At 41.3% G+C, this 25,920-nt stretch overlaps 1 protein-coding gene across 6 annotated transcripts in view; it reads right to left on the reverse strand.

The window, feature by feature from the left end:
• LPAR1 (lysophosphatidic acid receptor 1) overlaps nt 1-25,920 on the reverse strand; it is a 139,561-nt gene that overhangs the window by 84,388 nt on the left and 29,253 nt on the right. Inside the window, exon 2 of one of the 6 annotated variants that reach the window (XM_054032821.1) lies at nt 24,031-24,115. The exons of 1 other annotated variant lie outside the window; for it this stretch is intronic. The gene's annotated coding sequence lies outside the window, so the exon portion shown is untranslated. Of the gene's footprint in view, nt 1-16,511; nt 17,125-17,844; nt 17,951-18,223; nt 18,615-18,661; nt 18,876-24,030; nt 24,116-25,920 lie in introns of those variants that run through there. 4 more of the 6 variants (XM_054032816.1, XM_054032820.1, XM_054032817.1 and 1 more) reach the window with 4 other exon arrangements.

The raw sequence follows: 25,920 nt of genomic DNA on the forward strand, positions 1-25,920 counted from the left end.
TGCACTCTCCAGTAGCTTTATGTCATGTCTCTCTGGAGCTTCTCATGGTCAAATTAGGAGCACGATCCTACACCCGTTAAGTGTAAAGATACTTTTGGCATTGACCTGAATTGCAGAAGAAGGCGGCACTAGGGATTGGATTTTCAGCATTGGTTTTATACTGCTTCTACTGACGTCAATGATAGAACGCCCATTGACTTCAATGGGAGCGGAATTAGGCTAACACAGGTCACTTGTGAATACCATCCTAGATTTCTGAATTAGATATTTACTGTTTATTAGGACTCTTTGAATGCTTGAAACCAATGTTATTCTTTCTGCAACATGTAAGCATACAACGGTTTGTTGCTGATTATTCATAAGAGAATGTTGGCTCTGCTTTAAAAAAAAAAAAAAAAAAAATCACAGAAGCATTTGGGCAAGGGGATTTACCCTCCCCCAAGAAAAGGATTGGATTGCAAGTAGTATTAAGAGAACAAATCAGAATAGATTTCCACTCTATACGCCTTGACAGTGTTCCTTTAAGGTACATGGAAAGTACAAAGATCACCTTAGAAAAAGGCTATAAATGTGAGGGCTAGCATGAAATTATCTTAAAAGTCTCTTCCGAATCATATAAACATCCCGTCATGCATGCAGTAAGATAAACAATAGCATATCTGATTAAAGAAAAGAATTTTCTTGACTGTGCTGTCTGTGTACAAAACAATTACTTCCCTTCCCTTGGGGTTTTAAACCAGATTGTTATCTCTAAGAAGCCTATTTCCTCAGTAACAGAAATTCAGACCTGAACAGCACATTTTACTAAGCTTTATGTAGCTTGAAGATACATTTTGAAAGGACAAACCCAGAGTACTTGATTTGATAAATGACATGAACTCAGAAGTCAGTTTAGAAAAATGCACTTCATTGCAGTGCCAAATTGAAGACTGAAATCCACTAACTGCCAAACAAGTACAAAATAAGCAACAGCAGTTCAAGTTTCTCCACACTGTCCCAGTGTGGTTGAACCCTGGCCTTCAGAAATAAAAGGGTCCAAAATAGTCTAATCTCTTTGCCTATTCAGATCTGGATTCTTCAGTTAAAAGAGCCAACATTCAGCTGTCCACAATGACGACCAGGCTCCTATCCCAAGCTGAGTTTCCAGAGTTCACATTTTCCCCTCCATTATGCATCTATCAACACTGAACTTTATATACCATTATGTCAGCCATTCATCTAGCTTGGTTAAATCCCTCCTAAATTCTTCAGAGTCTTCTCTGGACTTCACTAATCTAAATAACGGTCATCTGAAACTTTGCTACCTCACTGCTCAACCCTTTTTCCAGATCATTAACAAATATATTAAAAATATGGGACCTATCACAGAACCTTGAGGCACCTGGCTATTACCCTTTTGCTATGATGAGAACTAGCCACTTATCCCTATTCTTTTTTCCTATGCTTTAGCCAGTTTTTGATTGTTTACACACAGTGACTGCAAATTTTGGAGAAGCTTGTTCAGCAACACTGAAGACTTTGATTCTGAGCTTCTTAAAAAGGTATTGATGTGCTGTAATTTACAGGCTTTCTGGATACATACGAAGAGTGTCCAGGTTACAGTATGTTTGGCAATGGGATCTAAAAAGGGGCTAGATCTTGTTGGTAATTGTAGTAGTACTTAGGAGCCCCGGTTGTGGACCAAGGACCCCATTGTGCTCAGGGCTGTACAATTACTGTTCAGGCAAACCTTGCATTCAGTTAAGGAAAAATGTCAGATGGCTTAACTTCATATGACAGATGGCCCTTTCTTCATTTGGGGAGTTTAGTTTATCCATCATATGTTAAGTTCAGGATGGGAAGAAAGAGATCAAAATGTCCTTGCTCATTTAGCAGTGGATAATAGGTGACTTTCTTTGAATGGCCAGAATATCTTCAGATTTCATTTTAAAAAAATTAGTATTGCACTGGTTTAGATGTATAAAGTGGTCTTCAAAGACTGCACACTGCTCTAGTACATTTACTAATGCTTGGAGCTCTTCCCAAACAGCTTCAGAAATGCTGTATCTGTATGCTGCCACAGAAAACACAGTGCTGCACTAGTTCATGTTTGGAGGCTAAAAAATGTGTTTGCGGTGTTGTAGTCATGTTGATCCCAAGATGTTAGAGAAACCAGATGGATGAGGTAGTAAAACTTCTGTGGTTGAAAGAGAGAAACTTTTGAGCAACACCAGAAGTTGGTCCAACAAAAGATACTACCTTACCCACCTTGTCTGTCTAACAAACATTTGGTCAGTTTCAATGTTGCTATTGAGGACTCTGAGGGATGCTGTGAAACAGATAGCAGGCATGTTAGTTGCATTCTGCTGCTTAGGAAATCTTTGAGCTGAGCTCCTGTAAATATCAGTTTGGAAGTTTATTTGTCTTTGAAAACTCATGGCGATCGGGGGAGGTCCCGGATGACTGGAAAAAGACTAATGTAGTGCCCATCTTTAAAAATGGGAAGGAGGAGAATCCGGGGAACTACAAGCCAGTCAGCCTCACCTCAGTCCCTGGAAAAATCATGGAGCAGGTCCTCAAGGAATCAATTCTGAAGCACTTAGAGGAGAGGAAAGTGATCAGGAACAGTCAGCATGGATTCACCAAGGGCAAGTCATGCCTGATTAACCTAATTGCCTTCTATGATGAGATAACTGGGTCTGTGAATGAGGGGAAAGCAGTGGATGGGTTATTCCTGGACTTTAGCAAAGCTTTTGATACAGTTTTGGGCCCCACACTACAAGAAGGATGTGGAAAAATTAGAAAGAGTCCAGCGGAGGGCAACAAAAATGATTAGGGGGCTGGAGCACATGACTTCTGAGGAGAGGCTGAGGGAACTGGGATTGTTTAGTCTGCAGAAGAGAAGAATGAGGAGGGATTTGATAGCTGCTTTCAATTACCTGAAAAGGTTCCAAAGAGGATGGATCTAGACTGTTCTAAGTGGTACCAGATGACAGAACAAGGAGTAAGGGTCTCAAGTTGCAGTGGGGGAGGTTTAGGTTGGATATTAGGAAAAACTTTTTCACTAGGAGGGTGGTGAAGCACTGGAATGGGTTACGTAGGGAGGTGGTGGAATCTCCTTCCTTAGAGGTTTTTAAGGTCAGGCTTGACAAAGCTCTGGCTAGGATGATTTAGTTGGGGATTGGTCCTGCTTTGAGCAGGGGGTTGGACTAGATGAACTTGTGAGGTCCCTTCCAACCCTGATATTCTATGATTGTCTGAGCATTTTCTTTTCTCTTATGAACAGTCCATAAACTGGATGGGATTTTTTTCTTAAAATTAGTTTGTTCATTGTGTTACATTTGTGAGCTTCTTGGTGCACAGGCTGTCTCTTGCTGTTTGGAGTGTTAGCACGACGAACCTTGAGCCCTGGATTCAGTCCTCTGGATACTACTGCAATAGAAATACTTGTAAATGGTGAATAGTCTTTCAGAGCCCTATTTTGAGCCTACTGGTTTTTGCAAACTGTTCATAGAAATATCTCAATTTGCTGTTTGGTCATTTTAATGACAGTCTGGTTTTTGTCCTGTGCCTGGGTGATCCAGCCACTGCAAATAGCAGGGCCATTGAATCTCCCCGGGAGGTACAGTTTTGGGGAAGAGATATAGCAGAAATGAAGAGGCTTGTGATTTCTTTCGGACAATTAAGTATTTTACCTGTTCTATTTTGTATAAGAAAGATTATATTTGGCTATGTACATCCACTCCAAATTTAAAAGTAGCTGGGCTCCTTCTTAAGTGAAGGAGTGAGAGAAGCAGTATAAACCAGACCTATCGGTTGCCTGTCTAGGAAACTTTACTATCAATTTTCTTTTATCACATGCACAGAAAGTAATAGTGGGCATGTTTCATAGTTTCATAGATTCTCGGACTGGAAGGGACCTCGAGTCCAGTCCCCTGCCCACATGGCAGGACCAAATACTGTCTAGACCATCCCTGATAGACATTTATCTAACCTACTCTTAAATATTATAAATGTTATTTATATCTCTAACAGTAAGTAAATGGTTTAAAATAAAGTGTCGGAATGAGGACTTCTTCTATGAATATGCCTATTTGTACACATATTTGCATGCCTAAAATCTTTCCCCAAATTTTCATGTGAACAAAAATTGGTCAACAAGATGTTCACAGGAAAAACAAGCAAAGAAGGGTCTGAACATGGTTGGCAGAATTGTGAGTCAGTTTTAGTGAAGATGCCTGTGAATAGCTTTGAAGAAGCAGTCAGTGAAGGGGAATGGATGGACAGAAAGCTCCTTCTTCCCTTACAGCAGTTAAAAAGGAAGGAGGGGAGTTGAGGACTTGAATTTTATCAGACCCATACCAACTGTGGACTGATCTGGAAGCCTGCACCCCTAACTTTTGGTGGTAGGCTGGTTTGCAGGTATAGATAATTGTGCACATATGAGGGAGCAGGAGCGGGCTTTACTTAGTTACAGGGCTAGTCTTTTCCCACTTGGTAGAACATGTTACTCAGTTAGTTGTAGGCATCTCCAGAATCCAAGTTGTGGAACTACAGCCAAGTGGGATGCAGCACTAACATTAGGGCATTTCATGCAACAAGTACTGGGCGACTACGGCTATTGTCCGATAAGCCTAAATGCAATGGCATGTGTGTATGTTCCTTTCTGAACACCTCAAAGCAAACAAACAAAAAGCTTGTTTCAGGAATAAGAGGTACTTGTTAATTTAGACCCCAGTCTCCTGTGCAGAGCCCTACTGAAGTCACATGGGGATCAGCGCGGGTGCAGTGGTTCCAAAACCAACAGTCTGAGGCAATTTTAATTTCCCTTTTGTTCTCTGAATCCCTAGGACTCCTTTGCACTCTGATTGTATCTTCACAATGAAAAAATATGTTTTACTGGTTTCCCTATAGTGCTTTACATTTACACTTTGGTTGAGAACTATCATGACATCATTCTGAAGTGTGTGCATGTGTATCTCTTTATCCATGCAAATGTACACTAAATCCCATGGGGAGAGTTTGAGGTAACTGCCATTTCAAACATTTTTAGAGAATTAAAAACAGTTACAGTACTTGTCCCTGAATCTCCCTGCTGATTTTTTTAAATAGTTTTACACTCTCTTACCCTTTAAAACGTTTTCCCCTCCTCTCTTGCTGTGTGAAGGACCCATGCAAACAAGAGGGAACTTATTGACTATACTATGAAACAGTCAAAGCAACTACATGGGTGGTGCTGTCAACTAAAGAGTTCTAGTGTTACAAGTAGTGTTGATTTTAAAAATGACTACGTCCCTCCAATTTTCTGTCAGACTTCTCTTTTTCGAATTCCAGGGAGAGCATCTTCTAAATTTTCTGATCAGAAGGCTTGCTACTTCTGTCCATTCTGTGGGCTAGGGAATTTTAAAGTTGGTTTATCGGAGAACTAAGATTGTTCGGTTGGGTGTATGCTAAAAAAAAAAAAAAAAAGTTATCTTTTTGTTGTTGTTGCATCCTAAATAATGGCACAATTGCACAAAGTCTTTAGTATTTGATAACTTGTTTCCAAACATCACTTGCTGAATTGAGAATTAAAATTAAAGAAATACATGTAACCTCTTTCCAGGACAAGCTTTGGAACTGATCCACATTTAAAAATCCTGAATGTACTGAATGACCAGCATGACCTTCCTGAGGATAAAAATGAAAACCGGCCTCCTGCTTCAGCTTTCTAGTAAATGTTGTTGGCAACTGCAGCTTCTTTAACACTTTTGAGAGAGCCCAGACCTAATCCGTTATATGTAATCCTCAAAAATAAAGAATGGGGCACAAATGGCTGAGTTGTGGCATTTAAGAAATTGAGGAAAGCAAAGTGTGTGGCGGATGGTGCCGATGGGAAACCATCCCCTTTAGTCTGCTTTTGATCTTTAAAAAGAAGAAACTAATGTCAGCAACTAATGTCAGTCTTGATTTTCAGTCTGGTACTATACCAAGGACTTACCAGTGCAGCATGTGAGATGAACAGAAAATAATGAAAATTTTAATTTGTCAACCATGGGATTTTGGTTGTTCTGGGCCCCTTGATTTGCTGGCCTTGTATTGTGCCAAAGATCAAAGGTTTGATCTTCTTTCTGGGTCGCTTCTGTTCATCAGATAAGTTTGTTTGCGGCCTTGGGTGGAGGGAGGGACATGAGAATAGAGAATTTAAACCAGGCTATTAAGATAATTCTTCTTTATTGTCAATTGTTGCCAAACTTTAGCCAGTCTAACTACACAAAATACAGTATTGCAGAGTTCATTAAATGAGCAATTAACTGGACCAATGAAAATGTTAAAGTAATATTACACCAGAAAGTATTTTCGTATTTCCAGTTTGTTTTGAGAGGCTGATGTGTCTGCAGTAGTGTGAGCCTGAAACCCCTTAAACAAAGGCCTTGACAGTCTTCAATGTACAGCTATAGCAGGGAGAGGTTGACAAATGTCTATTTAAGATAACACTAATTAAACTCCCATTTGCACACCATGGTTAGGATCCATGCAAATCTATATTCAGATGTTACATTTGTAATTTGGATTTGGCTTGTTTTAATTCTGGACATCCTTGACTTCAGCAATTCCAGATTATTGTATTTTGTGGAAGTTTATTCTGCCTGCAGATTGAGCAGCTGTTTTGTGGATGTGGAAGGAGAAAGCTGCATTTGCTTTAGCTGTGCCCCCCTCAAAGTTGTTTAGAGAATTGTGATATTCTGTTATCATGCAGCTTTTTGGTATCTAATGAAAAGGATATAATCTGAATGTTTAAATGCAAATTGGCTTCAAAAGAATGTCAGTGAATTGTTCAGTTAAGAAAAAGCGCCTCTAACCTATGAAAGAAGCATGATTTTTTGTCACTTTCTATTTTTCTTTGAAAGGTTAGATTAAGAGTGAGTTTGCAGACTTCATATACACTATCATACATGCCAGGTCTTGCTGCTTTTCATGCTGAGAAATGTTGGGTAAGGGAAAGAACTTCCTGATCTCTTCCCACTCTCCTATGTGTGAACATTTTACACCTTGAAGTAGGGGATTTGTTTGCCTTCTGTTGTCTTAATGCTGCATAGAAATAAATATGTATTAGTGTAGACATAGCCTAAGTGTTTGCAAGACTGGGGCTTTAATTTATGCTGCAGACGTATCTTCAATAAGCTATCCATGGTGACCAGGGCTGGCTCCAGGCACCAGCCCACCAAGTTTGTGCTTGGGGCGGCACCTGGAGGGGGGCGGCACAGTGCTGCGGTTCTGGCCGCTGGGGAGAGCGGAGCCGCGGCCGGCTCGCCGCCGGTGAGAGCGGAGCCGTGGCAGGCACTCCGCCCTCCTCCCAGCGCTCTGGCAGCCGGGGAGAGCGGAGCCGCGGCCGGGCTCTCCGCCCTTCTCATGGCACTCTGGACGCCGGGGAGAGCGGAGCCGCGGCTGGGCTCTCCGCCCTCCTCCCGGCGCTCTGGATGCCGGGGAGAGCGGAGCCGCGGCCAGGCTCTCCGCCCTCCCCCCGGTGCTCCGGCCGATCGGGGAGAGCAGCCGGCGGCCGGGCTCGGTGCCCTCCCCTGCTGCGCTGGGGGGGGGAAGGGGAGACAGCGGCGGGAGGTTTTTTTGCCTTGGGCGGCAAAAAAGCCAGAGCCGGCTCTGATGGTGACTATGATGAAAATTTCCATCCCCTCCCCACCCACTCCATGTTCCTTCAAATCCAGAGTTCAACAGTAGATATCAGCAGTTGTGATATATTTTTAACAGTTTATTTTGGAAGTATGAGCAGCTTTCTAAAAGTGCCAGAAACAGTTACAGATTCTGGAAGCAGCGCAACACGATGCTGAATTTTTTCTGTCTTTATTGGCTTTTATACAAAACTACCAGTTTTTATTTTAAGTTGCCAGGCAACCATGGACAAAAATGACTCCCTTCAATCAGATTGTAGGAAAGATACGTAGTTTTCTGTAATGAAATGCAATCTATGCATTTTGTAAAAAATTCTTAATTGGAGTTTTAGCTACACTGGCAAAGCTGTACAATCTGGTGTTGGTCAAAACCTGCAAACAAACCTTTAAGTTATCCAAAAGATCAATGTACATTTTAGTTATACTATATCTCTCAGGGCATAGTCCCTGTAGTTAAATCACAATGTCATGGGTTAAGCAGTTTGTGTTGCCTTCTTCCAGTATGGTTTGTGCCATTTCTTTTTTCTCCCCCCCCCCCCCCCCCCCCCCTCTTGTTTTCCTGGTGGTTCTTTTTCTTCGCATTTACATCTGACTAGCAGTACAACAAACAAAAATGTTCATCAAATGCTATCAGGGGGTAGCCGTGTTAGTCTGTATCCACAAAAACAACCAGGAGTCCGGTGGCACCTTAAAGACTAACAGACTTATTTGGGCATAAGCTTTCACGGGTAAAAAACCTCACTTCTTCAAATGCATCTGATCTGACTGAACCAGTGGTATTTGCACCTCCAATAGTTAAGTTTTATTTTGTTTTGTTTAAATGATAGTGTATTAATCAACAATGAAAAGAACTAGTTTGAAGAACAAGATCCATCTTTCATTGAGTGTCAATGAAATATAGGGGGCATACATTAGAAATAATCTAGTCCAGGTTAATTATAGTTGAAATTTGTTCTGAACTGGTAACTTGAGTGACAGCTTTTTAGAACAGCTACTCACACAAGAGGAGAGGCAATTCTCAAATTAGTCTTATCTTATTTTGATTCTGATGCTATTCTGACCTGTTGTTTATCCCCATAACCTGTCATGCAAAATCTTTTATACTCTAGTAATTAACATGAAGTGTAGAACTATCAAGTAAACACTTCAAAATGCTATTAAGTTTAAAGCAATAAACATGACCCTAGGCAATGTAACCAAATTGTCCATTTACATCCTGCATTACAGCTTCCTTACCACATCAAAGCAACACCCCTTCCATTTAACACAGCTCATCTCACAACTACTTACACATTGTAAAAACCACACCTAATCTCTCTAATGAATCACTCAACTTCTACCTGTCCCAATGCCTGTGTTGTATGAGAACCACAAACCACCCAAGAAAAACCCAGCTCATATAATTTACCTCTTTGTTCTACTATCCAGACTGTCAAAAGAAGAGTCCCACTGGTCTAGGAAGATACAAATAAAAAAAAATCATGTTGACCGCTCCTGACCAGAATAATGGACACTGATATAATTGATAAAATAGAATCACAATTTTAAAAAATTATGTCCCAAGAAAACTTAGCTGATGCAAACTGAAATACTGTTTTGCTTTTTGTTACCCACAAAGTGTAACCATGAGACAATTTGTTGATGTACCAGCACTGCTGGCTGAATGTAGCAGTAACAGTTATATATACGGCGATACAACTGCCAATCCCTCAGCCCTTCTAGAATTCCCAACTATGCAGCTAGACCTGAAATTTGCAGGCCTTTGCATTCTTCTGCACCATTGATTTAAATAATTAATATTTGTAGTCTAATACAATACTCATTCTGGAGGGAAAGGAAAAAATTGAAATACTTCAAACATTGTAAAAACATTAAGTCACCACCAGTATCACCACTAAGCCTGCAACCTCAGCTCAAAACCAAACTTCAGCAAGGCAATTCAAGATTACTGTGCCAGCACCAATGCCCAATTCAGCTGCAAGGTATTCTACATGATAGATCAACTGAAATTCACGTGGAACCTTTACTGATACCTAGGGCCCTACCAAATTCACGGTCCTAGGATTTTAAAAATAGCAAATTTAATGATTTCAGCTATTTAAATCTGAGATTTCACGGTGTTGTAATTGTAGGGGTCCTGACCCAAAAAGGAGTGGGGGGGGGGGAAAGGGTTGCGATACTGTACCCTTACTTCTGTGCTGCTGCAGATGGCAGCACTGCTTTCAGAGTTGGGCAGCTGGAGAGCGGCAGCTGCTAGCCAGGAGCCCATCTCAGAAGGAAGAGGCACTGCCAGCAGCAGCACAGAAGTAAAAGTGGCACGGTATGGCATTGCCACCCTTCCTTCTGCACTGCTGCTGGCAGAGCACTGCCTTCAGAGCTGGGCACCCCGCCAACAGCCACCACTCTCTGACCGCCAGCTCCGAAGACAGTGCAGAAATAAGGGTGGCAGTATCATAATACCCCCTAAAATAACCTTGCAACCCCCCTGCAATTCCCCAATTTGAGAACCTCTGGTCCCTGTGAAATCAGTATAGGATAGGGTAAACATACACAACAGACCAGATTTCACAGGGGGAGACCAGATTTCAGAGTCCGTGACGCATTTTTCATGGCCGTGAATTTGGTAGGGCCCTACAGATACCCCATGATAACAGACAGGACAACGTCAAACAAAGAAGCAAGACATGTTGTGCTCATATCTTTCTGCAACAGGAGGATGAGTATACTGGTTCCCTCTCATCCCACATGCACACCCCCAAATAAAAGTAGTAGTCAAAGTGAGTTATGCAATATCAACCAGATACTTCAGGTACAGATTATTTATTGCTATCATTAATATTTGTGTTAAGCTCAGTAATATTAAATAGCCACCAATATCTAGTAAGAAGTTATAATACATAGGTCTATATTAGGGCTGTCAAGCAATTAAGAAAATGAATTGAGATTAATGGCACAATTAATAAAATTAACCATGATTAATCATGCTGTTAAACAATAGAATACCATTTATTTAAATATTTTTGGATGTTTTCTACATTTTGAAATATATTGATTTCAGTTACAACACAGAATACAAAGTGTACAGTGCTCACTTTATATTTATTTTTTATTACAAATATTTGCAGTGTAAAAAACAAAATAGTATTTTTCAATGCACCAAATACTGTAGTGCAATCTCCATCATGAAAGTTAAACTTACAAATGTAGAATTACATACAAAAAAACACAACTGCATTCAAAAATAAAACAATATAAAATGTTAGAGTCTACAAGTCTACTCAGTCCTACTTCTTGTTCATACCTTGCAATGCCGGCTACAAAAGTCTCACTTTCAGGTGACATTGTAAATAAGAAGCGGGAGCATTATCTCCCATAAATGTAAACAAACTTGTTTGTCTTAGTGATTGGCTGAACAAGAAGTAGGACTGAGTGGACTTGTAGGATCTAAAATTTTACATAACTGCACTCAAGAACAAAATAATGTAACAAAAACAATCTACATTTGTAAATTGCACTTTCACGATAAAAAGATTGCACTACAGTACTTGTATGAGGTGAATTGAAAAATACTGTTTTGTTTGTTTGCAGTTTTTTACACTGCAAATATTTGTAATCAAAAGTAATATAAAGTGAGCAGTGTAGACTTTGTATTCTGTGTTGTAATTGAAATCAATATATTTGAAAATGTAGAAAGATATCCAAAAATATTTAATAAATTTCAATTGGTATTCTATTGTTTAACAGTGCAATTAAAACTGTGATTAATTGCGATTAATTTTTTTTAGTTAATCACTTGAGTTAACCGTGATTAACTGACAGCCTAGTCGACATATAAAGTGAGGACTGAATTTTTAAGTGCAAAACTCACTTAACTATGAGCTTATAACCAACATCTCCATAATAAAAAGATATAGCTGTAGTCTTTTTTTTATCCAAACAAAAGCCAGCCATCTTCAAATGGCCAAGTCTTTGCTTACTGCTACCATAGGACAGGTTGCCAACACATTATTTTACATGTCCTCCCTAAAAGAAAGAAAGAAAAACATTTAAAAATGGAAAATAACATGGGGTCACTTTGCCAAATTTTACCATTCTCTTGAATCTCCAACGTGTTATGCAGAATGGCTTCGATTTTTATTTCAATCCCACTTTTTTTTTTTTGCTTGCTCCTCTGAGTAACATAGTATAAGATTTTTTCTCGCACACAAAGAAATTAACATATTCATTAAACCATGTCTGAAATTCACCCTGTGCAGAGGGGTTCGTACAGCACTTCAGTCCCTTAAGTAAGTAGTAAGTAGGACTTAAGTGGTGCATAGGCCTCCTCCTAGCTGTATTTCACTCCATAGGATTACCAAGCTCATCAGCACCCTTTTCAGTAAGCTTAAACAAACAAACAAACAAAAAACCATTTGAGAGAACTTTGCCTGTTAGTCAGAAATGGAAGCAGAAAGATGATACTGGACTTGCAAACTTTTTACCAACACATTTTTAATAATGAGTAAGATAGCCTCCAGTTTGTATGTAGCATGCCAAATTCAAGCTTAAAAAAAAAATAAAATTCCCAAATGCCTGATGGGTTCAAAGATGTTTAAAATTTTGTACCAATGTTAACATTTTTAGTGTACCACTCAATTCTCATTGCTACAGAGAGCCCAGACAGTGTTCCCTCCAATATCATTTAGTCTCATTTTTCACTGTAACTGCAAACTATTTCCTTGTTCTCTGCTCATAATATTTCCACCGAACAGATCAACTATATAGCCGCTTGTGTGAGAATCACAGGCTATGAAACTGCAAGGGACAATGCTTAGCCCTGCCTTGCCCTGTATTTCCCCATTAGGAATGGAGTAATTTTAGTCATTTAACTTCCCTGATAATAATTTTAAAAATAAGTGTCTCCACATTTGCCAGTGCAGGATTCTGTCCAGGCCATTCATCCCAAAATTGACCTAAACAGAGTCAGAGGCAAGATGGATATCATATCCGCACCAGATGTCTGCACACACTGTCAGAAAGAGGTAAAACATGCCAGCCAACCAGGATCTTTTAACCTGAGCAGACACACAAGTCTAAGGGTAATGTTTTTTTCTGTCACAAGTAGAAGAAGAACATTTGTTTTCTTTTTAACAAGAAATTCTTCTTTCCTCTAGAGTAAACACCACTTGAACTAAACTACTCACAGTTTTATACCCACTACTCTAATTGCTTGCATTGTGGAGGTTGAAATGAAGGCAGACTTTCTAAGAAGAGGATGCAGGACATACAGCATGATTAACAAGTTGGTCCATGGACAGCAAACTATCTCTACAGAAACTCTGAATAGTTCATATTGATTTTAGAAAGAATATTGTTCCACCATCCAGAAAAGCAGAAGCAAGGCAGTCTGAAAATGGAGAAGCCAATTGAGAAAGGAGCACATCTAGACAAACTGTTGTCATACAAAGTATGCTTTGCATGGTCAGGTTACAAATTTGTAAAATAATATTTGCATTTTCAGAAATATTAGAACATATTATAATTCTACAGCATATTCTTCCACCCAACAATACCCAAGAATCTGGAATTCAGGGATACTGTTAATCAGCTTGGTGCTACGGGGAGGGTGGGAACAGAAAGGGAGGAGGAAACAGGCTGGAGATATTAGAGCAGACATTTTTCATACTTTTCCCTGTTTCTTCTCAAAAAAAAAAAAAAAAAACCAAAATACTGTACCTGTTTCATATGTTAACGTTTTGTTATAGCTCAAGTGCTGAAACAGTGAGAATGTACTGGCAATATTTCCACTTCTTTTAAAGCAGTTATACCATAAAGATTAACCTAGAAAAACAAAACCCAAATCCCTCAAAACACAAACAGCCGTTTTTTTTCTATGGAGTACTACTTTCCTTTCTGGAAGCAATCTTGTCTTCCTCATCTAAATCCTAACTTTGGGCTTGATCCAAAGTCCATTGAAGTCAGTGGGGGTGTTGTCATTGACATTCATGGCCTTTGAATCAAGCCCTTTAAAATTTCTTTAAAAAATTATTATATATATAAAAAACTTTCCCAGTTACTTGAAAATTTTCAGTACAGTTCTTACACCCAATATTGTAGAATGTAATGTTTATATAACATTGCCTAATAGCATATGCAGACACACTGTTGCAAAACACACATGGTGAAAGTTGTATTTTGACTATTACTTAAAATAGCTCATGAGCAAATTTATTGGGAAATAATATGGATTTTTTTCATATCATTTAATTCCACTAGCTAAAATGGATGTGTCAGTCCCAAACTTCTTCCATTCAAAAGGGAAATTATAACAACCTGATATTAAAGGGGCCCTTTCAATTCAAAATCTAGTCAATTAAAAGAAGAGTTTCGGCTAATATCTACAACCTCATTTTCCTATTTGTAGAAGTCTTTTTCTCTCCTTTGTTGCTGTTTAAATGATCCTCACAAACAAGAGAGAAAACTGTGTGTGTGTGTGTGTGTGGGGGGGGGGGGGAACAATGAAACTGACTATGGACAAGATGTTAATCCACAAAGTAAACACACTGAAAAGACCAGACTTTTTTCAGTTACATATTTCTTATTTTGGTATTATTTGTCACAACTGCAGTTAAAAATGGCACTTCTGTCTGAAGTTTTTGAATTGACAGCGTCCCTTAAAAATACATACAGCTTTCATTCCCTAAAGAGGAACAGCTAAACTTGACAAACCCAAATTATATTCTTATTGCCATTTTTCAAAGATACCAGTCCCACTGTGTAACTATTTCATTCCTTGTGGTCCTTCTACGTGTCCCTGACCCACCAGAATCAAGTATGTATGCGAAGTGGACACATGCTTTCTTAAGATGCAAGACTACACAAGGTATTTTTGGCCGGGGGGGGGGGGGAAGAGGAGGCGTGGGTGGAAGCTAAACTCACATATAATCAGTCATCATATATAACTTCTGCATTTACTGCTTGGGCACTGTAATATGTTTTATAAAAAGTTAGCATGGTGACAGGACACCACGTAACATTGCCCAACCCCCAGCACTTAAGATTTCTGATGGAAATCTCTCACATCTGGAAGTTAATGAACAAAACATCTGGGAACTGAGAGAGACAAAATGGTGAAACAATCCCAAGGAGGAAAGCTGCTTAAAGAAATATTATTCTGTTGGTTTAAACAAGAGACTTCTATTTAACTTTGGCCACGTTAAGTTCAATGAAAGATTTCACAAAACCCCTGTTACATTAAGGGCATGGCTACACTGGAAACTTCAAAGTGCTTTGAAGTGTGAGTGTGGTCGCGGGCGAGCGCTGCGAGAGAGCTCTCCCAGCACTCCTGGTAATCCACCTCCACAAGGGGATTGGCTCCCAACGCTCAGAGCCTGTCTACACTAGTGCTTTAAAGCGCTCGGATTTGCTGTGCTCAGGGGGGTTATTTTTCACCCCCCTGAGCCAGCAAGTTAGAGCACTATAAAATGTAAGTGTAGACAAGCCCTATGATCAGGCCCTTCTGAAGCAATTCACTCCTCATTAGGGTACTCTGAGCTGTTCATCCCAACTGTGTTACTGTCTGCCCTATTTAAACCCTATGTACATTTAGGTTCCAAACAATTCCTCCTTCAGTTCTGCATTATAAATTTCCAACAAGTTTCATCCCTGTGCTGAGAATGCTTTGACAGTTGTCCAATTTTCTCTTTGCATCTCTTAGCATGAAAGCAATTATTTTTTATATTTATAATGCACTGCAAAACTTCCCAGTGACAAACCTTTCATCTTGACTAGATCTCTTCGCACCTCTTAACATGAGTTAATTGTTATCTACTTGCACAGATCACTGGTTGAGTTACTAACCATTTTGTAGCTCACAAATGTTTTGGCTCAAAAGTTGTTTTTCATTTTTAAGCCATGTGTTTTGAAGTAGAGGGGAAAGGAAATATCACTAGTCACTTTTCTCCTGAAGTTTTTCTTCTGTAACTCTTTCTGTATAGCTGATAATATTAAATTATTCCAGGGAGTCAGTAACTAAGAGTTAAGCGCCCAATTTCCACTACCCCAACAATGAAAAACTTAATACACTGTTAATGTACTTGTATTAATACACTGTTAACATTAATACACTGTTGTTCACTTAATACAAGTGAACAACATCAAATGGCAGAATTCAAAAAGAGGGCTCTCTGAAGTACATTTAAATGTGTTTCCTTAATTATTTGGATTAAATGCTAAACAAAACAAAAACTACATACATACCACCAAAGATCACCAGATCCTGTTTGAGTCATTAATATGATTTACAGGTTTGTATTACAGTAGAACCTCAGAGTTACGAATACCTGGGGAATGGAGGTTGTTCCTAACTCTGAACAAAACGTTATGGTTGTTCTTTCAAAAGTTTACAACAAAACATTGATTTAATGCAGCTTTGAAAATTTATTATGCAGAAGAAAAATGCTGTTTTCCCTTTATTTTTTAGTAGTTTACGTTTAACACAGTAATGTACCGGAGTTGCCTTTTGGAGGAGGGGTCTCTGCAGCTGCCTGATTGTGTACTTCTGGTTTCTGATGAGGTGTGTGGTTGACTGGTCAGTTCGTAACTCTGAGGTTCAACTGTGAATACAAATCTTACATATGGACCTATCAAAGGGGTTATATAATTGTCCATTTATAAATAAAATCACAGTAACCGGTTCTGTATTGAGACTCCAACTAATGTTAGTACCTACTCTGTTGCTGAAACCACTGGAATATTTCATTTTAATGATACAGTATACTCATGCTAGTAGAAGGCTGCATGGCATGCAATTTTGACTGCCAAATTGAAACATGATTCTCAGACCTTAGGAACTCATTTTAAACCAAATGGGACAACGTAACAAACCTGACTTGGCATGAGAGAGTCTCTTTCTTTCTAAAGATCCGCTCATTTTCTTTTCCAGTAGTTTCGTCTAGCCGAAGTCAAGTCACAGCCAGCCAAAATTTAAACAAAAAGTTACAGAAGGTATGTCATATACTGAAGCTCAGAAGCCATATTTTCTCAAACTTCTAAAAGATTATAGCAGTGAGGGAAAAATATCAAAAGAGTTTCTACTTCTACAAAGATCCATGGTTTCTGTTGATTGAGGAGAAGTCAGGGGACGTAAGAAAACAAGGAGAAAGGCTCCCATGATTAAAGGCTGGAGCTGAATATGATGGAGACAGCTCATATCAATGGGAGTTTGGAGAGGTGAAATACTGACAGAAAAGCTATCAAAAGAATCTTCTATTGAATTTCCAGGCAGAGAAGTTTCCAAGTCACCACAAAAAGTGGGAGAAAAGTAGAAAGGGGGAAAATAATGGGAGGAAGAGGAACAGAATAGGTCTCTCCATCTCCTGTTTCACTCTAGGGTTCCACTTGCTCTTTCTTGCTCCTCTTTCTTCTCCTTTAGTTTAACTTCAACTCTTTTGTCTTCAAACTTTCTTGCAGCTCACTCTTAACTTGTTCATATGCCTGCATTCCCATCTGCTCTTCATTCACTGAATTATAGTCCCGCCTCTTGTCCTTTCCTTTTACAAGTTCCACTAGAATACTCAGACTGTAGTTGATAATGTTGGCAATAGGGTTTTGTTCTCTATTGAGCAAGCTTTTCTTTTAAGTGACTGATAGGAAAAAAGAGGTAGCAACCACTGAAGCAGGACTTTTCAGTGTGTATCTAGTATAAAGAAATCCAGGGACATTGCATGGAAAAGCTGGATTGGCCCTAAGTAAATCAATGCTTGCAGCACTATTAATGTCCATTAATCAAAGAAACAACCATTACTTATTCCAGGCAGATTTTTAACTGTTTGGATAATTATGCTAGTCCAGAAGAAACAAGACTTGTCTAGCAAGATTGCCTATTAAACATGATTAGTGGTAAGCTATTTACAGGGCAATACACTATATAACACACACACACACACACACACACACAGAGAGAGAGAGAGTAATAGGTGATAGATAGATAGATGCTGTCAATATTCATACATACATGCACCAATAAATTAAGCAGATCAAAGACGGAGATACCAAAATAGAAAATACACAAATTTGTTTTAAGAGTGTATGAATTAATAACCATGCTGGTAGAATCTGGTATGTCAAGTTCTCAGCAACATGAGTAAGAGTCCTGCGGGGGAGAGAGGAGAGATCCAGGCAGTGAAAGGGTTAACCATTAAGAGCTGGAACTCCTCACCTGTATCAACCACCTCAGCCAAGATGGAAGTAATAAGTCTAGGATATCTTCACTCTTGGACATCAAAGACCATATGGCATCAAAGAAAAGACACAAAATAAACTCTGAACCGTATTCCAGAGCAACACGTCTCTAAAATTCCAGCCTCCAACTACTGAAACCTAGGTCCCTCCCCTGCCTTTGATTTCTTTTGGCTGGTCGGAGCTAAAAGCCAAGCTGTGGTTGGAATTATGAAAGGGGAATAACACAGTGAACAAAATAATAAAGCTAAACCATTATTACCCGTTCAGTGATACTAGTCACTAAAGAAAAAAGCCACTTTGCTAAATAGAACAAAGCTTAATATAAATCTCAAAGTGCCGCCCGCGTGGAAACATACATGCGATCAGGTAGATTTTCACAGCCCGCGTGCTGCGTGGAGCGAGTCCCATTTCCTACATGACACTTGGACTAAGAGGCGAGACAAATCCAAGAGGAGCCCAGTCGCTCAAAAGCCTCAGACGTGTCCGCAGCTTAAAACAGCAGCAGTGAAATGCTTGCAAGTTCTTCATGCCCCAAACCACTGTCTGAGCAGCAGCAACATTGCATTCCCCAGCATGGGGAGGGGGACCCCCACCACCCCAAAAAGCCATCGCCGACCTGCACAGTATCCGCTGCTGGGGGCGGGGGTTGATCAGCCCCTGGAGCGGGGTTTGCTAGGAGCTGATGCTAAGAGGAGCGGCTGGAGGAGACGGGGCGACAGAGGTTAAAGCAGCGGCTGGCCAGGGCGCAGAAAGGGGCAAACCCGGACAGTTTCCCCGCATGGCTCCCCCGTTACCTGGACTGGCCGAGCTCGCCCCCTCCTGCAGCCGGCCGGACCCGTCCCACGCGGGACACACAGAGCAGCGGGCGCCCCTCCGCCTGCAGCCGCGCACAGCCCCCTCACTCTGCGGCGGGAGAGCCGCGCGGGGGGCGCGCCCAGGCGGGCTTCTCCGCCTCCTCCCCCACCCCGCCGGGCGCCGCGAGCCGCGAGCCAGGGGCAGCGGCTCCGAGAGCGCAGGGTCCGCGCAGCAGCCGGGCTGCGCCTCGCCTCGCCGCCGGGGCAGTGGGGCGCCGCCTGCTGCCGGGGGGAGGGGCGAAGGGGGCAGGGAGAGCGCCCCTCTCCTCCGCACTCCCGCCACCGCGGGCGTCACCCTGCCCGCCCCCGTGATCTGCCCCGCAACCACCCCTCCGGCTGCCCCGCGCTCGTGCCCCGCGCTCCCCCCTCCGGCTGCCCCCGAGCTCGTGCCCCGCCTGCCCCGCACCCCCCCTCCGGCTGACCCGCGCTCGTGCCCCGCACCCCCCCTCCGGCTGCCCCGCGCTCCCCCCTCCGGCTGCCCCGCGCTCGTGTCCCACCTGCCCCCCGGCCTCGTACTCGTGTCCTCCCCCCACTTGCCCCGCACACCTCATCTCCCCACGTACCCGTGGTCCTGCCTCCTCCCCCACCTGGCCCCCACATCCCACCCCCTCATTTCTCTCCCCCACCTGCCCCACACACCCCTTCAGCTGCCCCCACCTGCTCCCCACATCCCGCAAGCATGCCCCTCCTACTGCCCCACCCCCATGCTCATGCCCCTCCTTCGCACCTGCCCCACACATCCCGCCCCCATGCTCATTCCCCACCTGCACCCACACCCCTCCCCTGCCCCACACACTCCTCCAGCTGCCCCGTTCCCATGCCCCACACACTGCTCTATCTGCCCCCGCCCCCATGCTCATGCCCCTCCTCCCCACCTGCCCCCGTATTCATACCCCTCCTCTCTACCTGCCCCCCCCCCAGCCACCGTGGTATTTTCTTCCCCTGGCTCCACCCTGCCCCTGTTTTGTCTCCTTGATTGTCCCATTCAGCAAATCTCTGTGCCCTGTATCTGGTAGCCTCTCCTCTCATTCCCTTTTCCTATTTAGCACCTGTATTTATTAAACCCAGCCTCATGGTATGTCCAGAACCCATTCGTTCCCACCCCCCCCCCCTCCTATACATGTGCATATAGTTTCCCAGGACTCACAGTTTCATTCAGTTCTTCCAGTTCTCTCTCTCACCCCAGTCATTGCAGCCTTCATGTATAGCCAACACTATAGCTAAGGCTGAGTCTATGTCATGCTGGATTGGTGAGAAGAGTTTCCTGAAATCCATGCAAAAGCTGCTGGTTTCATTGTCATTACATGGGGGGACTTGCTTTGTAAATCCAATCCCCTATGACGTCCTCCTATCCTCTGATTATTAATAAAGACTTCAGATTTTCTCCACAGACTTTTTTGCCATCTAGTTCCTTGCCTTTCCCCTTCTTCACAACATGAAAGCTTCACCTGCTTCCCTCCCTTTCCATTCATTCCTCTGCCTTACTTCATGTAACTCAACAGTCTCCTCCTGTCTGAAACTCTCCCCTGCTTTTCACAAACATGCTACCTATTTAGACTTATAATAACAACATTCTCTTTTTCCATCCTGGTATCTCTGGGCTTCATGAATCCCTAAATCCCCTTCCTTGCTAGTGGATTCCAGTTCTTTACCTAGCAAAAACAACAACAAAAATATCAAGTTTTTAAATCAAGTCTAGTCCAATCTGAATTTATGGTATCAACAGATTAAACCTTTGTGCATTATTTGTATACAGCTTGCAAGGATCTCTTATTCTGTGTAGTCAGTTGGGACAGTTCTCAAAGACCAGTTGCAATTGAGCTCACTGCATATTGTCTTCTAGGTATCAGCTTTTTCCATGTATCCTTGAGAGGTACATGCTATGAAATAATGACTCCTGCTTGCCTATTGTATTCAAAAATGTATTAGAGCAACACCCAATCATTAGGAGTTCTGTCAGCATTTCATTACAAACTCCAGGCCTGAGTCTCCTAGTAGTTATATCAGTGTAAAGGAAGAGTAACAAAGTTTCAATAGCTCATACAACTGGAGTTAATCAGAGAAGAATTACACTCTTTGTTTTTAGATTGGAGAGGGGAGTACTGAAGTTATAAGATGACAGGCTGATTTTTTTCTCAATATTAGCATTCATGTATTATCTACACTATACATAAGGCTAAGAATTTAAAAGCTTACACCTCACCCCATTTTCAGCACTTGTGACTTTATAGAGCGGGTGTTGTGGCAATTAGGGGCTAGGGGTTGATGAGGGGTCTACGTCACAGAGTGTCTGCATACCTGAAAGGGTGCATTAGGGCTACTACTGTAGCTGAGAGCTATTAGAGATTCTACTGTCCTTCTAAAGCTCAGGGGACCACATTATTTGTGATTCATATGAAGAGATAGCATATGACGATGATGGATCTTCAGTGTACCAATAAGATTATCAATTTGCAAAAGTCAGGAAACTCAGCATTCAAGTTTTCAGGGGGACCTCAGCAACCCTTGTAAATGTTCATGTGTGATCCATCCACTCTCTTTCAAAGCCTGGCCCAAGGTGTGTATTTGTTGAGGGCTGGGCCATGATGGAATTGTCTTAGCAGTTGAGAGTGGAAGGTGAAGAGAAAATATTCAGCAAAGTTGTGGTTCCAGTTTGTATTTCAGAGTGTGTGTAGGTTTGCATGCATCTGAAAATCAAAGCAGAATTTGGAGTTGCTAAAACTGTATAAAAATCCAGGCCCTAACCCAGGCAACCAAAAATGGATCGGTTTTGCACAGCTCTGTTTATTTGCACAATGGATAATTTGAAATTAGAGCCTTTTTATGACTTGACAGAAACACGCTATTATTTCAGCTCTGTATGCTACATAAAAGAGGTTAAACGTTTCCACTGGCTTTTTTACCATAAGCTTTAACTGTCAAATAACTTCTTTATTTGTATTGCAGTGGCACCTAGGGGCCCCACTCCTGGACCAGGGCTCTATTGTGCTAGGAGCTGTACACACATATAATGGAAAGACAGCCCCTGCCCCAGAGATTATAATCTAGTGGCTGCAATGACACAGTTTTGTTTTGAAAGATTCTATAGCTTTAAGAGATATTCCTTATACTTGAAAGAAGGAATACAGACAAAATCAGCAATACCTCTCAAACATACACTATAAAGTATATCAAGGCCTTGTCATGTAGAAAATATTTCTTACTGTGTTTCCAAAGGAAGCAGAAGACAATACCACTAACTCTCCTTAAATTACATCCATATTTGTGCACCATCAATATAATAGTATCCTCTGGAGTCTGTGGATACTGAGACTGTCATGTAACACGGGTATTACTGTTACAAAGATCATCAATGTCAACATGAGCAGATCTCTGAATGTAATATCTGGTTAACTCTTTGTTGTTAGGCATTAGGAAGAACTAAGCATTGTCAGTATATCTAAAATAATAACAATTACAATTTTTAAACAAAATTGCACATGTAATTCACATACTGAAATACTGCTACTGAGCATGCACATTGGGTATCTCCATGGTGAAAAGACCAGTTACATGTTTAACTGGCTGTTTGCATGCAGAAATACCTGATTTGCACATGCAACGATGGTAACACCTGTGCATAAAATTTGAATTCAATGACACACTGTGACAGACTGTACCCCTATGTCCATCCTTTTTACAAGACTATGATAAATTTTGTACAAAATGTCTTATGAGGTATCATTTGAAAACTCATAATCTGCTGAACATTATTGTCCCGGTAAAATATGTGTAGCGACCATGCATGTAAAGTTATAAGATTCTATTGTATAACATTGCTGTGATATGTTCCAAAGTTAGAGAAGCAGGCCCAAACTAGTTCTTCAGAGACAAAATAACCAAGCCAGGTATCAGCATAATCAAATGGAATATCATGGACTATCACCCGCCTAAGTGGCGGGGGTAAGCAAGAAGAAGGGGGTGAACCCCAGCTGGAGGTAATCCTCAAAGAGGGGGAAGGGTATAAGAATGAGAAACAGAGGCTCCCAAATCACCGCTATCCCCTCATCTCTACTCACGACATCAACAATATTTGAAAGACAAAGGAAGCATCACTGAACTGGGGGCAAAGGGGAAGGAGGAATGGGGAGGAACAGAAAGATCCTGGTTGAAGCAATCCAGCCTGACTACTGTAAGCTTATGGTGAGGAAAACCTTTTTGCTTTAAAGTTCACTTAGCTTGTTAAGTTAGGTATTGGTTACAAAGAAAATAAAAGGTAAAAGGCAAACTAATTCTGATTTTTATGCCTCATTACTTGCAATCACTCTTTCTGTAGTTAATAAACTTCTTGTTTTGTCTAAACCGATGTGTGTTTGGACTGAAGTGTTTGGGAACCTCCACTTGAGATAGCAGGATTTGTGCATATCGTTTTCCATTGATGAAATGACAGACTTTCTATGATCTTGTATTGTCCAGAGGGAGGGAGCTGGGCAATACAAGAAGATGCACAATTCTGGGGACTAGTGTGGGACTGGAAGTTTTCTGGTGTCATCCTGTATGTAATTCATGAGTGACTAGCCTGAGCATTCATGTAATTCAGCTGGGAGTGATTTTGCATGCTAGAGGCTGTGTGAGAACTGGCCAGAAGTGATTGTACTCACTGCGAAGCAATGTAAAAGGCACCCCAGATTGGGGAATTGAGGGGACACAGCTGTTCAGCAATCCAGATTCCTCAACATTATAATATTTTAGAACTCCTTAACAGTAACAATGATCTTGTGTCGTGGGGTAACCCAAAGGATGAGATGGCACAGCTAGTTTCTGTCACGTGAGAGATCTGGAGCCTTGATTCTGCAGTCGGAGTTGGATGGGACTCTTTGCAGAGGTATGGTTGCTTGGGAGGATCAAGGCCTATGTTTGCAAGCAAGCCTGGAGCTGCAACTTCTTAACCATCATGAAGATGATCACATGGGGTGAGAGGGATGTGCTAGTCTGATTTGTTCTTCAGCTCTCTCTGGCGGCTGGCTCTAAGAGTCTGTCTTCACTGCAAAAAAAAAAAAAAAAAAAAAGGGGGAGGGCATGCATTCTTAATTTGGATTAGCTAACTAGAGTTAAAACAGCAGTGAAGACACAGTAGCACTTCTTTTAACTCAAGTTAGCAGCTGGAATTAACGGGTCCTATAGAGGACCCAAGGTTGAATTTGAGCTGGGAACCCAAGTTAAAAGTCAACTTACTGTGTCTTCATTGCTATTTCACCCCAGTCAGCTAACCTGGGTTAGCTACCCCAAGTGAAGGTTAACCCTTCCCCCCCCTCCCAGTTAAGACATACCTTAAGTGACAGTCTCATGGGAGACTGCTGACCTCGCGGTACATCCGGGCAAGTACAACGAGACTGCTCCGTACAGGGGATGGAGCTATATAAAGACAATGACACATATTGAAAGTAAGGTGGCAATTGCCGCATCCCCAGAATATCAGACATTCCAGTACTTCTGGGAACAGAGAGGGCCCACCCCGCCAGTGTGACCTCACACTCACAAAGGATGCCATTTTGAAGAGCGCACGAGGTCATGTCAGTGGGGGCAGATCTGCACACTCTTCAAAATGGTGTTCCCTGTCCACAATTCTGGACAAAAGCACATCTGGTTTTGTCTCAGTACCATACAGGGGACAAAACTGTAGAAAAAGAGGACTGTCCAGCTTAAAACCGGACAAATGGCTTGCCTAATTGAAAGGGTAGAAGTTCAGATCCTTTGCTTGGGAAAGGTGATGGCCTCTGTGGTTAAACCAGCAGTGATCTTTCAATTATCATTAAATTTAATATAAATTTCAGACATATTTACTCAGTATTGTAACAGTGACTTGTTATTTATCCATATCTCATATAATCATATAACAATTGTTCACACTGGCTGTAACCATGAAAGAAATGAGATCTTCACTGAGTCTTAGGAGCAGGCAGACATTTAATACCAAGAGAAGACCAGACGTCTGGAGCATATTTACAAAATCATGTACAGATGTACTGAATATGATTAAATATGGAAGCAGTTTCTCACATCTAAAAGCCCGGAAAAATACATATTTCAATAATATGTTATCTAAATTCATGCTCCTATTTTTGTAAGTATATTTAAATCATAAGTGCCCTTTACCTGTACACACATACAAACATATTTATATTTAATCCTTAGAACTGATACACTTTCAGCACTTCTGGAAAATTAGTCATGAAAATCCCATAAAAGCTAGGCAGCTAATTCCCCTTCATCATGAGCTTGAAAAATTATTCTAATGTTTTTGATTTAAACTGAACAAACAAATCCAGGACATTCAGAATTAAGATGGAAAGTCTGGTCTCTGCTCACTCACTTGTTCACGTATAATATTAAAGAGTTCTTTTAACAGTGGATGATTTCACATAAGATTTGAGATGTGCTACCTTCAGGTGCAACAGATCTTGTTAAGGAAAAAGTCAGCCTTAATTGGGTTTTTGATGCTTCAGGTCAGACCACAAATATTTTTCTTTAATAAAGCAATAAGAAAATCCCAAACCTTAAGAAATGTCTGAGGTGAGCATCACCACAATTAACTGCACTAGAAAAATATTTTAAGTGGACATTGTTTAGCTGAACAAATGAAATGGCCTTAAAAATAAACAGCTCTTAAAATATTGTAATTTCTCATACCATTGCAGTTCAGCATTGTCACAGCATGTATTATGCAGCGTAGTTATGATTCATGCAGAATACTGTAAATGCTTTTCAGGGTTTGATATTTTATCCACTATATATATTTAAGACCAGAATGGTAGTTACCAATTGTAAGTTCTGTAAGGCCTGCATGTTGACAGATTTGAGTAAATAACAATGGTAGCCGATATTCTATGAAAACTTACACCTAGAAGAACCTCCACGCAGATGGGAAATTCCACTGAAGGAAAGCCAGGGTTTCAATGCAGAGTATTTGCCTAGTACCTTTCCACAGTTGCCAACTTTCATGAGGTAAATAAGCACCCCGACTTTCACAATAAGCCAAAAAGCAAGCTAATCCCATTTCAAAACAAGGCCAAAACAAGGCAATCCCTAAGAACCCCAACACTCTATGTGACCAGATCCTCTGGGACTGTGGTGGGCCCCCCTAACTTTCTCCCCCCCTTGCCCCTGCTTGCCGGGAGCCGATCAAAAAAAAGAAGCAACAAGCTACAAGCCAAACAAGC

Source organism: Malaclemys terrapin, chromosome 6 (assembly GCF_027887155.1).
Source record: "Malaclemys terrapin pileata isolate rMalTer1 chromosome 6, rMalTer1.hap1, whole genome shotgun sequence".
NCBI classification, from domain to species: domain Eukaryota; kingdom Metazoa; phylum Chordata; order Testudines; family Emydidae; genus Malaclemys; species Malaclemys terrapin.